Raw genomic sequence first — 12245 nt, forward strand, 5'->3', positions numbered from 1 at the left:
ACAGACACAGATAGAAAAGTTACATTTTCAAGTTCGGGTGCTCAAGGGAAAGTTCGGGTGGTCAGGCCAAGGCGATTTTCCAAAAGATCGAGGTTTGGTCGACCGGTGCACAGTCCGGTTTGTCAAACTCCATAATTCAGTTGACCGAGCCTATTTTGAACTAAACGTTCAGTCGGCCGAGGATGGTAAAACATGTCAACTTTTATGCTCAATCGACCATGAATAGTACATTCAATTTGGACCGGTCACCCGAGCCAAGTCAATTCATTGACTTTTTACCTATTCGGTCGACCAAGACGTTTTTAAGGCGCTGAGTTTGGTCGGCCGAAGCCCTTTAAAACTTCAAGTTAGGTCCTATTTTTGCTTAAATTTTACCCCTATTTGCATAGATATGACTTGTGAGTTAAAGGAGATTTGTCATGAGGTGCTTAGGGACCAAGACTTGTGATCCCTAAGGTCATTCTATGGTCTTTTGAGCTTATGCATCCTATCATGCATGTAATGTAATTATTACAAACCATATTATTATAGACCAACAAAATTAAATGCAAATACAATTGACAATAGTGGTCTTCATTCCCTTTACTTCTTCAAACGCCATCATATGGTGTGAGCATTGTGTTCCTTATGGCATCAACTATATCTTTACCATCCATGCGTGCTAAGAATGGACCTGAGCAAAAACTCAAGGCATTGGTAAGATACAAAGCTATCTGTAATTATCAAAACGGGATTTGACCTATAAGGTCAACAAAGAAGCTTATTGAAAAAGCTCAAAAAGACCATGAATGCTTTCAAAAAGAAGTAGGAAATTTGAAAGCTCAAATTGAAAATGTTTTGAAAGAAAACACTTGCTTGAAAAAGAAAAATAAAGATCATGGCAAAATCATAATAGGAAAAAAAAATTAAATTCTTGGGAGTTAAGAAAAATGATTTTTACAAAAAAGAATTTTAAAACCTCTTATAAGTCACATGGTTATGCTTCATCAAGCAAAAATAATGCAAACAAGTCAAAACCTTCTCACACAAACAAAATTTGTTTATATTGTGAAAGAAAGTGTCATATTCGATATTTTTGTCCTTATAGAGGAGATAGAGGCAAATAAAGGAAGATGAAATGGGTAGTGAAGAAAATCAACTCATTGGAACCCAAGCAAGAATGGCTACCAAAAGGAAACGCGTGATTTTTGAATGTTTGTTTCCTTAGGACCTAGGATTAGGAAATAGGTAGATTTGACTACACCTAGGTAAAAATGAAAAGGGAATATGATGTACTTAAAGTATTAAAATCCCAGATTATGCATCTTAAAGTGTTTAAATACTTTGCTGGGAATTTTTAGAAGTTCATGCCAATGTTGATGAAGTTCAAAATTAAACCAATATGATGCTTTAATATTATATATATATATATATATATATATATATATATATATTTCCTCATTTGATTGGTTTTTTTAGTTTTGAAATATTGGCTATTGTTTATGGGACGATATAGCATGTGCTCAAAGCTTGTTCTATAGGAATAAAATTTATGAGTAAGTAAATTGAAAAACCTTGTTTTTCTCATATGAATTACTAAGGTTTGAATATAAGTTCAAAAGCATGCTATGATAGGTTAATCCATCTCTTATGGAAAAGAGATGTGTTCCTTAGTCACATAAGTTGTTTTGATAAAAATATGCTTTAGTTTGGATACATAGTTAGAATATCTAAAACATAATATTCTTAAAATTGAATTTTAGTAGAAATTATCATAACAACAAATGGTATTCTAAAATGAAACATTTATTTGTGATATCATATATTTGAAGAATACCTTTCCAAATAGTGGCAAATTAGGAAAACATGTCTCCTATTTTCAAAGAGCATTGTCAAATAAAGCCAAGTTTACATCTACATTCTCTTTACAAAGTTGGTTGAACACATTTACCCTGCTTAAATTACAAGCATGGATATTTTGTGCTTATTTTGAAAATGTCCATTCTTGAATGATCATTGAATGATTGATCCAACATCAAGTGGTAATAAACCTTAGAAATCATCATTCATTAGTAAGTAAGGAAGCCAATCTGGGCATTTCAAATGTTATAGTTGACTCACTCTAAAAATGAGTAGCTCGAAGCTATCCCCAAGTATAGGAGTTCAGTTGTGTAATAATTAGCCCAAGGGCTAGATCATCTCCTTAGGGAATGCAGTTTAATTCCAAACGTTGTGCAAATCCAAAAGAAATTAAGAAAAGACAAGTTACTGAACACAGTTCATGTAGTGACCCGAGAGAAATTATGGTATTTTAAATAATAACAAAGAGAGATAAAATAAAAATGGAAATAGAAACAGAAGGAGGCAGCAGACTTCGTCGACGAACTCAAAATTGCACTTTGGGAGTAATAATTGAGGAATTTAATCAAGAACTCGTCGACGAATATAGGGGATTTGTCGATGAGAATAACACAGGGTCTCATTGATGAGGGTATGTATCGTCGACGAGAAAATACCGAGAAATTTTTGGGCGACTCTGAATTTCGTCGATGAAGGGGAGAGTTCATTGACGAATTTCCCGTTGACCTCGTTGATGAAGTGACGTGGCTCATCGACGAAGCTCAGTGTATAAATAGGGTCAATTTTCATTTTTGGCCAAAATCTTGTGCAAACATCTCTCTTTCTCTCTCCTCTACGACCCTCCTACCTTCTCTCTATGATCTCGGGCCGGATTCTTTCTGGTTCGACGATCTGAAGCCACCACGACGCTCCTGACGAAGTTCTCTGCAAGTTTGCCGGAGCAGATCGTCGGTGGGGCTGAGTTGGAAACCATCCCAAATCCAAGGTAAAGCTTTCTACTCAATATTTGGTTATTTGACAGTTGTAGAAAGTGATGTATGGGTAGAAATACTGAACTTTAGTTCTGGGGAATGTTGTTTTCAGGGTGCTGAACGGGGAACCCTGCGGGTGCGAGGCTGTTTGTTTTATGGGCTTTTCAAGACTCAGGTAAGGGGATAAACTAAGCTAGTATTTTATGAAAAGTATGTATAATATTGTAGAATTTGATTTCAGGGAAATAAATATATTTATATATGATTTATATTTGTGAAAATACTGTTGAAAATGATGGTATGTTAAATATACGAAAAACCTGTTTAGTGTGGCATGAGTAGAAATTGTTATGAAATACTGTTTTTTAGGAATATGTTAATGATACGAATTTTTATAATGAAAACCAACGTATGAGCTGAGATTTTTATATATATTAGCCGGTGTACGGGCCGAGCTATGTGTATAATTTGTCAGCGTACGGGCCAAGTTATGGAAATAATTTGCCAGCGTACGGGTTGTGCTATGGATATGTTTGCCGGCGTACGGGCCGAGCTATGTATATGATTTGTTGGAGTACAAGCTGAGCTATGGATATGTTTACTGGCGTATGATCGAGCTATGAATATGATTCACCGGCGTATGGGTTGAGTTATGGTAAAATGTGAAATACCGACGTATAGGCCGATGATTTTCATGATATACGTATATATGCAAAATGATATGATTGATTTGATAAGTAATGATATGAATTATCCATGTATCACAGTTTCAGTATATGTTATATGATATCAGAACTTGGTTGGCTTGATCTAGGCTAGCACTTGCACGGTACCGCTGCTATGTGTCCATGGTCATCATGATCATGATATTTGTGTTAACGCCGCTATACGGAGTGGTATGAGATTGGATGGTCGATGTGGTTTTTAAGAAGTGTGTGAGCGCCCCTGGTGTACGGACCAGGTCTGGCAGACCCATCGGACTTACATACTATACTTTTGACTTGGCAGTGGTCGACCAACCATTGTCAGGTCCCGCCTTCGGTCCACACAATCCAGTCATGTAGGGGTAATACATGACAACAGTCAGCTAACCTACCAAGATTATTTTCTTATTATGTTATGCGAGATGAATTATATTTATGAAAATTGTGTATATTTCAACAATGATTTGAAAATATATGTTTCTCAGATATGATATAGACAGTTATATTGATATGTTTATATATGATTTTATATAGAACACAAAAATACTCATGTTGCCACACACTAGTGTTAGTTTATTTCCCTTACTGAGAGGTGTCTCACCCCAAATTTCATAAACATTTCAAGAGCCCCTGATAGGAGAGCGGGTAAAGCCCTGCTAGTCTAGTACGGTTGATCTGCCCTCTCTGAAGGGTAAGTTTTGGCGGGAACGGTTGGATTTTGTGAAAATGTCCCTAGATTTTCTTTTTGGGATGTATAAACTTAATTATAGTAGATGTTGTAACTCTGGTATTGTGATGGATGATTCTGTATTTATGATATTATGATTGCATGTTTCCTGCTGCTTAGGCTTCCGTTATGTGTTCTAATGTATCTTTGGTACCCACAGGTCCATGTGGATTATGATCTACTAAGCTTTGTGATATTGTATTATATTATGAAAAAAAAATGTGAAAATTAAGCAGGTCGTCACAGTTTGGTATTAGAGCCTAGGTTGCTAGGTTCTGTAGAATTTAGAATGTAGCAGAAATAATACCAGAGTATAGGAAATGATTTAAGATTGTTCTACAGTCTAGAGGCAGGACTTCTGTGGTAGTTTCTGTGTTCTCCTAGGGTGACGATTTCAAGAAATCCATACTAAGCTATTTTCGGGTTGCATTCCTAGAATGTAGGACTGGGGATTAGAAATAAGTTGAGAGTGTTGAGATAAGAGGTTAGGTTAAGCGGGTAAATTATGAGGATAGGATTTCTAAGTTACATTTGTTATTTTTCAGGATGGATCTAGGAGGAAGTAGTGCCCATGCGAGTGGCAATGATGGAGCAGGGCCATCAGGTGCAGCTGGTATCGACTCTGACGCGGTATTACGTAGTATGGCTCAGTAGGTTATGGTTGAGATCGCTAGGAGCTCAAGGGAGCAGAGTGGTCTATAAGTTGGCCATGGGTGCACTATCGAGAAGTTCACGAAGATGAATCCTCCGGCCTTTTCGGGAGGAGTCGTTTATGCAGCCACTGAGAACTGGATGCAGGAGATTGAGAAAGTCTTGGCTATATTGCAGTGTACTGAGGAACAGAGGGTCCTTTTCGCTACCTGTAGACTGACAGGAGAGGTTGAGAGATGGTGGACTGTGGTGAGACTGTTAAAGTAGTAGAGGGCGACTCCAATAGCCATGACATGGGATCGGTTTAAAGAATTGTTCTTCGATAGATATTTTCCAGCTACTGTCAGGGAGGCTAAAGTAGAAGATTTATTGAGTCTGAAGCAGGGACAGCTATCTATCCAGCAGTATGTGGCATGTTTCATTGAGCTCTCTCGTTTCACCCTGTATATTGTTCTTGATGAAGTGAAGAAGGCGAGGTAGTTTGAGAGAGGCTTGAGGCGAAGTATATTCAAGCAAGTGGTGGTGTTGCGGATCTAGGATTTTGCTGAACTAGTCGATAAGGTAGCCTTGGCAGAGATTGGTGAGCGTTTCGATGTAGAGGAGCAAGGACAGAGGAAGAGATCTGCATCTATATGCTACCAGTAGGGTCCTAGATAGAACCAGTGGAGGAGAGGTAATCATGACAGAGGGCGGAGGCAAGATACTGGAGGTCATGAGGTTTAGGTGGTGCAGGGTCCTCCAGTCTGTCAGACTTGTGGTAGGAAGCATTAGGGAGAGTGTAGAGCTGGTGGTGTGGTTTGCTATCACTGCGGTAGACGGCGACATATGGTACGAGACTGCCTTACACCACCAAATGCAGCTCCAGCTCCCAGACCATACTGGGGAGGTTATCAGGCACTACACGGGGGCTAGCAGAGGAATACAGCTCCAGCCAGAGTGTTTGCACTGACGCCGAGTGACGCTGAGACAGCGGGTGACGTGGTCACAGGTATGGTTGTTATGCTTTCTTTTAAAGTTATTTCATTGTTTGATTTAGGTGCCACACACTTGTGTGTGTCTTCTGGGTGCACTAGACTATGTAAGGTAAAAACACAGTTGTTGAATACTGAACTATTGGTATCTACACCGACTGGGTCAGTAGTAAGGTGTAGCAGGGTGCTCCGAGGTTGTCCAGTTAATATTCAAAGGGAAATTCTGTCTACTGATCTGATAGTGCTAGATATGCATGGATTCGATGTGATCTTCAGCATGGATTGGCTAATAGTTAATTTTGCTAGCATAGATTGCTGAGCACGAGAAGTGATATTCATACCTCTGGGAAAAGCGAAATTTAGGTTTGTAGGATCACAGGTGCAATCCCCGCCGTAGCTAGTTTCAGCTATCCAGGCTAAGAGACTACTGCTGAGTGGTTGTTAGGGGTTTGTGGCAGTTGTGAAGGAGATGTCAGAGAATGAATTGAAATTTTCTAGCACACCTGTAGTAAAGGAATTTACAGATGTTTTCCCAGATGAGTTACCAGGCTTGCCACCTAATTGTGAGGTAGATTTTCCTATTGATCTACTTCCAAGTACATTGCCAATTTCCAAAGTACCTTACCGAATGACATTAGAAGAATTGGAAGAATTGAAGAATCAGTTGTAAGATCTGCTTGATAAGGGTTTCATACGACCTAGTGTATTTCCATGGGGAGCTCCAATTTTATTTGTGAATAAGAAAGACAAGTCTATGAGGATATGTATAGACTTTAGTGAGATTAACAAAGTGACAAGCAAGAATAAATATCCTCTACCCCGTATAGATGATTTGTTTGACTAGCTTCAGGGTACACGGGTGTATTTGAAGATTGATTTTTAGATCCGGCTATCATCAAGTGACAGTGAAAGTAGAAGACGTCTCAAAGACGGCCTTCAGGACTAGTTACGGGCATTACGAGTTTCTTGTTATGCCATTTGGTTTGATGAACGCTCCTGCGATATTTATGGACTTGATGAACAGAGTCTTCTATCAATACCTAGACCAGTTCGTTGTTGCTTTTATTGATGATGTACTGGTCCATTCGAGAAGCCATGAGGAGCATGAGACACACTTGAGGTAGGTTCTGCAGACGCTACTGGAAAAGAAATTGTACGTTAAGTTTAGTAAATGTGAATTCTGGCTTGATAAAGTCATGTTTTTGGGGCATGTTATATCTGGAGATGGTATTTTTGTGGATCCTAGTAAGATTGAGGCGGTTGTGAATTGGGCTAGACCGAGGAATGTCCAGGAGATCAGGAGTTTCTTGGGGCTAGCTGGGTATTACCGCCATTTCGTTAAAGGATTCTCAGTGTTATCGAGGCCTTTGACTCGACTAACTAAGAAGAATGTTAGATTTGAGTGGGACGACAACTACAAGAAGAGTTTTCAAGAGTTGAAGCAAAGACTAATCACAGTGCCGGTGTTGATCATCCTATTAGGGGTTGAGGGTTATACTATCTATAGTGATGCATTCTTGAGGGGACTTGGCTGTGTATTGATGCAACATGGCAGGGTGGTGGCGTATGCGTCTAGACAGTTGAAAGAATATGAAAAGAACTACTCTACTCATAATCTTGAGTTGGCTGAAGTTGTACACGCATTGATGATTTAGAGGTATTACCTGTATGGCGAGCGGTGTGAGATCTTTTCCGACCACAAGAGTTTGAAGTACTTTTTCATGTAGAAGGAATTAAATATGAGGCAAAGAAGGTGGTTGGAGCTAATTAAAGATTTCGATGGTACCATTAGTTATCACCCGAGGAAAGCAAACGTGGTAGCTGATGTGTTGACCAGGAAGTCCAGGAAATCAACATTGGCGGATATGGAGATCTAGTATTCGATCATGATGGATCTGGAGAGACACGACATTGAGTTAGTTGAGAGTGATTCTCAAGTTCACATTGCCAGTTTAGTGGTGCAGCCTACTCTACAGGAAAGAATTAAAGTTACTCAGAAAGAAGACCTAGAATTAGAAGAGGTGATGGATAGAGTACAGAATGGTCAGGGGGAGGAATTCAGTGCTGCAGATGATGGTGCTTCGCGGTTCCGTTCTAGATTATGTGTTCCTGCCAATATGGATAATAGAAAGACCATTCTCAATGAGGCTCACAGAACTTTGTATACAGTTCATCCAGGTAGTACGAAGATGTACAGAGATTTGCGAGAGTCATACTGGTGGAGTGGTATGAAAAGAGAGATCGCTGAGTATGTAGCCCAGTGTCTGACATGCTAGTAGGTAAAGGCTGAGCACCAGAGACCGACAGGACAGTTGCAGACATTATTTGTCCCAGAGTGGAAGTGGGACCATATATCTATGGATTTTGTGACAGGACTGCCGATGACGTTACATAGTTGGAATGCCATTTGGGTGATTGTTGATCGTTTAACTAAGATCGCCCACTTTTTACCTATCAAGATCAGCTACTCCCTTAACCGTTTCGTAGAGATTTATATTTAGGAGATAGTTCATTCTCATGGGGTGCCCATATCGATTGTGTCAGATCGAGACTTGCATTTTACGTCATGTTTTTGAAGGAGCTTGCAGGAAGCTCTAGGGTGTCGGTTATCGTTTAGCACGACATTCCATCCTCAGTTAGATGGGCAGACTGAGAGGACGATATAGATATTGGAGGATATGCTCCGAGCTTGTGTATTGGATCTTGGGGGTAGTTAGACTCAATTCATGCCATTGGTAGAGTTTGCATATAATAACAGTTATCAGACCAGCATTGACATGACACCATTTGAAGATCTATACAATAGGAGATGTCGTTCTCCTTTATTTTGGGATGAAGTGGGTGAGCAGCGACTAGTGGGGTTAGAGCTAGTACAACAAGCGTGTGATAAAGTTTGACTTATTAGAGATAGAATCAGTGCAGCTTAGAGCCGACAGAAAAGTTATGCTGATAATCGCCGCAGGCATCTGGAATTTGATGTGGGTAATCATGTGTTTTTGAAGATAGCTCCGTTGAAAGGGGTTATAAGGTTCGAGAAGAAGGGTAAACTTAGTCCTAGGTTTATTGGTCCATTTGAGATTCTAGAGAAAGTAGGGTCGGTAGCGTACAGGCTAGCTTTTCCACCTATGTTGTCTAGAATCCACAACGTATTCCATGTATTTATGTTGAGGAAATACATCCTAGATCCTTCTGATATCGTCAGTTATGGTGAATTAGAGCTCAGTGATTCACTAGTGTATGAGGAGGTACCAGTACAAATTCTGGATAGGAAAGTACAAAAGTTACGTAATAAGGAGATTTCTTAGGTAAAAGTTTTGTGGAGGAATCATGTGATAGAAGATGCTTCTTGGGAGTCTGAGGAGTAGATGAAGCAGAAGTACCCATAACTATTTCAAGAAACTTAAGTAGTTAGGTAATATTTCTTTTGCAGGTACATGTAATGGTTTAATTAGTGTAGCATTTTAGTTTTAGGAGAATTTTTCTCTTGTATATGTTATCTCCCAGGACTCGAAATGTAACCATGGCATTCCTCCGCCATAAGTGAGGGTAAGTAATAAAATAAGTAGATCCTTTTCTTGTTAAGGGATGATGAGTTACGTGAACAGTAAATTTTGAGGATGAAATTTTAATAAGGAGGAGAGAATGTAGTGACTTGGGAGAACTTATGGTACTTTAAATAATAACAGAAAGAGAGAGAAAAAAGAAATGGAAACCTAAACAGAAGGAGGCTGCAGAGCGTTTGTCGACGACATTGCACTTTGGGAGTAATAATTTAGGAATTTAATCAAGGACTCATTGACGAATATAGGGGATTTGTTGATGAGGATTCGCATTCGTTGACGAAATTGCACTTTGGGAGTAATAATTGAGGAATTTAATTAAGGATTCGTCGATGAATACAGGGGATTCGTCGACGAGGATAACACCGGGTCTCGTCGATGAGGGTATGTATCGTTGACGAGAAAATATCGAAAGAATATTTGGGCGACTCTGAATTTTGTCAACGAAGGGGAGAGTTCGTAGACGAATTTTTTGTTAACCTCGTCGATGAGGTGACGTGGCTCGTTGACGAAGCCCAGTGTATAAATAGGGCCAACTTTCATTTTTGGCCTAAATCTTGCTCAAACATCTCTCTTTCTCTCTCCTCTACGCCTCTCCTACCTTCTTTCTATGATCTCGGGTCAGATTCTTACCGGTTTGACGATCTGAAGCCACCATGACGCTCCTGGCAAAGTCCTATGCAAGTCTGCTGGAGCATATCGTCGGTGGGGCTGAGTTAGAAACCATCCCAAATCTAGGGTAAGGTTTTTTACTCAATATTTGGCTATTTGACAGTTGTAGAAAGTGTAGTATGCGTAGAAATACTGAACTTTAGTTTCGAGGAATGCTTTTTTTAGGGTGCTGAACGAGGAACCCTGCGGGTGCAGGGCTGTTTGTTTTAGAGGCTTCTCAAGACTCAGGTAAGGGGATAAACTAAACTAGTATTTTATGAAAAATATGTATAATATTATAGCATTTGATTTAAAGGAAATAAATATATTTATATATGATTTATATTTGGGAAATACTGTTGAAAATGATGGTATGTTAAATATACGAAAAACCTGTTTAGTGTGGCATGAGTAGAAATTGTTATGAAATACTGTTTTCTGGGAATGTGTTAATGATACGGATTTTTATAATGAAAACCGGTGTACAGACCAAGATTTTTATATATGTTTGTTGCCATACGGGCCGAGCTATGTGTATGATTTTCTGACGTATGAGCCAAGCTATGGAAATGATTTGCCAGCGTACGGGCTGTGCTATGGATATGTTTGCTGGTGTACGGGCCAAGCTATGGATATGTTTGCCAGCATACAGGCTGATGATTTCATGATATACATATATATGCAAAATGATATGATTGATTTGATAAGTAATGATATGAAATATTCATGTATCACAGTTTCAATATATGTTATATGATATCAGAACTTGGTTGGCTTGATCTAGGCTAGCACTTGCACGGTACCGCTACTATGTGTCCATGGTCATCATGATCATGATATTTGTGTTATCGCCGCTATACGGAGTGGTGTGAGATTGGATGGTCGATGTGGTTTTGAAGAAGTGTGTGAGCGCTCTTGGTGTATGGACCAGGTCTGGCAGACCCATTGGACTTACAGACTGTACTTTTGACTTGGCAGTGGTTGGCCAACCATTGTCAGGTCCCGCCTTCGGTCCACACAACCCAGTCATGTGGGGGTAATACATGACAATAGCCAGCTAACCTACTAGGATTATTTTCTTATTATGTTATGCGAGATGAATTATATTTATGAAAATCATGTATGTTCTGCAATGATTTGAAAATATATGTTTCCTAGATATGATATAGACAGTTATATTTATATGTTTATGTATGATTTTATATAGAACACGGAAATACTCATGTTGCCACACACTAGTATTAGTTTATTTTCCTTACTGTGAGGTGTCTCACCTCGAATTTCAAAAACATTTCAGGAGCCCCTGATAGGAGAGTGGGTAAAGCCTCGCTGATCTAGTACGTTTGATCTGCTCTCTCTGAAGGGTAAGTTTTGGCGGGGACGGTTGGATTTTGTGAAAATGTCCCTAGATTTTCTTTTTGGGATGTATAAACTTAATTATAGTAGATGTTGTAACTCTGGTATTGTGATGGATGATTCTGTATTTATGATATTATGATTGCATGTTTCCTGCTGCTTAGGCTTCTGTTATGTGTTCTAATGTATCTTTGGTACCCACAGGTCCATGTGGATTATGATCTACTAAGCTTTGTGATATTGTATTATATTATGAAAAAAAAAATGTGAAAATTAAGCAGGTCGTCATAGTTTAGATTCGGGTTCCCAGGATTTTTGAGATTTTTGCAATGATATTTAAACCCTAACTAAAGATTGAACATGTGTAAAAATTACCAATCAACTCACTAATTAAACAAAGGCAAACTAAATTAAACTTAACCTTAACAAAGACCCAACTCAACACCAGAATATTGAAATAAATAAACCTTGCAAAATCTCAACTAAATAAAAATAAACTAAACTAACCCATAAATAAAACTCAATTACATAAATAAACTAGATTTAACAGTAAATAACTCAAACAAGATTCAACTCCAACAATAAAAAAAACTGAACTTGATAATACGAATAAACTCAAACTAAATCTTTAAATTAACCTTAACAAGAATTAAACTCGAGCAAAGTTTTAAATAAAAATAACTAAACCTTGAACTAAAAAAAAAACTCCAACAAGATAATCAAAATGACATTAAAATAATAAATGAAAAAATTCCAAGAATATTCAAAGTGACATTAAAGAAAGAAGAAAAAAATAAAAATAGTTAAATGAATCC

The sequence above is a fragment of the Malania oleifera genome, chromosome 4 (genome assembly GCF_029873635.1).
Source record: "Malania oleifera isolate guangnan ecotype guangnan chromosome 4, ASM2987363v1, whole genome shotgun sequence".
Taxonomy (NCBI): Eukaryota; Viridiplantae; Streptophyta; class Magnoliopsida; order Santalales; family Ximeniaceae; genus Malania; species Malania oleifera.